Source organism: Mustela lutreola, chromosome 16 (genome assembly GCF_030435805.1).
Source record: "Mustela lutreola isolate mMusLut2 chromosome 16, mMusLut2.pri, whole genome shotgun sequence".
Taxonomy (NCBI): domain Eukaryota; kingdom Metazoa; phylum Chordata; class Mammalia; order Carnivora; family Mustelidae; genus Mustela; species Mustela lutreola.
The window spans coordinates 45130630-45132961 of record NC_081305.1 but is presented as its reverse complement, the minus strand read 5'-3'; positions in this window follow the sequence as shown (position 1 = coordinate 45132961).

Sequence of the window (2332 nt, the reverse complement as noted above, 5' to 3'; positions counted from 1 at the left end):
TTCCAGGGTGTGTCTGTTTCCCTCCCACCGGTCTCCAGCCTAAGAGCAGGCAGGCCGGGACACAGCTACGGGCCCTTGGGAGCTGCCAGCCCAGCCCAGGAATGTGGCAGGGAATTAAAAGGAATCTGGTGAGGAAAACCTGGGAAGAGGGCTGGTGGCGTTTTTTCATGGGCCCTGCCCAAGGAAGCTGAATCTAGTTGGAGAGTCATCTTTTAAGAGGTAAATGGTGCTACAAATTTCAAGAGTTAAAAAGAGCGCTTTCGGGGCGCCTGGGTGGCTCAGTGGGTTAAGCTGCTGCCTTCGGCTCAGGTCATGATCTCCGGGTCCTGGGATCGAGTCCCGCATCGGGCTCTCTGCTCAGTAGGGAGCCTGCTTCCCTCTCTCTCTCTGCCTGCCTCTCTGACTACTTGTGATTTCTCTCTGTCAAATAAATAAAATCTTTAATAAATAAATAAATAAATAAAAGCGCTTTCATCCTGCCAAGTAAGTACTTGGTTTTTATAAGATTAGAAAGTAAAATCTCGGGTAGAAGTGAAGGTCTGCTCCCCAGTCCCTTTAACAATTTTTGACGTCTTTCCCCACCCACGTAAATTTTCTTTTAACAAAATGCTTTATGCTGTGCACTGTTCTGTATCATATCACACACATAGCTTCCTTCTTTTCTTTACCCCTGCGCAGAAGCTCATGGGGAATGTCATTTCCCTTTCCATGGTCTGAAAAGTACAATCTAGTTTCTTGCTACTATAAACAGTACTGCTGTGCATACAAATCCCTTAAGCCAACTTCCCTCCCTGATAACTGATCTGGAGGTTAATTCCTAGCAGTGGAATTGCTGAGTTAAAAGACAATTCAGGGTGTCTGATAATTTAGGGCATCTGGTTAAAACACCAAAAAGCAAGTCTTGGTCTCAGGGTTGTGAGTTGAAGCCCAGCATTGGGTTCCATGCTGGTGGCTCAGTCTCCCTTCAGCTCTGGTCGTGATCTCACGGTTTTGGTTGGAATCAGCCCTCAGTATCAGGCTCCCTGCTTGGCAGGAAGCCTGCTTCTCCCTTTCCCATTGCCCCTGCTTGTGTTCCCTCTCCAGCCTGCTGCTCCCTCTCACAACACCCCTCTCCCCGCCTTGTGTTCCCTTTCTCCCAGTGTCTGTCAAATAAAATAATTAAAAAAAAAAAAAAAAAAACACTTTACAATGTAATACTTTGCAATTGTGGTAGATGGGAACTTATGTAGATGGTTGGGGTGGGGTATGGGGGGCTGTAGGTGGAAGGAGCCTGCTTTAAGAACCTTGACTCACGGTGGAAAAAAGAGGCAGTCTGCTGCAGAGAACAAGTGAGGACCATTGACTGTGCCTTGTTCATGCATGTGCACCTGAAAACTCAATGGGACACCTGACTGGCTCAGTCCGTGGAGTGGGTGACTCAAGCTCTGGGTCATGAGTTTGATGTCCACACGGGGTGTAGAGAGATTTTTTTTTTAAGATTTTATTTATTGATTTGATAGGGAACAGAAGCAGGGGGAGTGGGAGAGGGAGAAGCAGGCTCCCCCCTCCCCCCGGCCAAGCAGGGAGCCCAATGTGGGGCTCCATCCCGGGTGGCTTGGATCATGACCTGAGCCAAAGGCAGACGCTCAAGGACTGAGCCACCCAGGCGCCCCTGGTGTAGAGATTTCTTAAGCTCGGTTTGTTAAGCATCTGCCTTCTGCTTGGGTAATGATCCCAGCCAGGATCAAGCTCCTCATCAGGCTCTCTGCTCAGTGGGGAGTCTGCTTCTCCCTCTGCCCCTCACCCTGCTCTTGTGCTCTCTTTCTCTCAAATTTTTAAAAATCTTAGAAAAGGGGGCACCTGGGTGGTTCAGTGGGTTAAGCTTCTGCCTTTAGCTCAGATCATGATCTCAGGTTCCTGGGATCCAGCCCTGCATTGGGCTCTCTGCTCAGTGGGGAGCCTTCTTCCCCACCCCCCCACCCCGCCTCTCTCTCTGCCTACTTATGATCTCTGTCAAATAAAATCTTTATTTTTTTAAGATTTTATTTATTTATCTGACAGAGAAAGATCACAAGCAGACAGGAAGACAGAGAGAGAGAGGGAAGCAGGCTCCCTGCTGAGCAGAGAACCCGATGCGGGACTCGATCCCAGGACCCCGAGATCACGACCCGAGCCCAAGGCAGCGACCTAACCCACTGAGCCACCCAGGCGCCCCTGTCAAATAAAATCTTTAAAAAAAAAAAAATCTCAGAAAAAACCCACTTTAATTTCTTGTGAAGCTTTTGAACTCGGATTATTCATATCTGAAGTCACATGGCATTTATGGAATGAAGAAACTGCTTCGCCAGGGTAT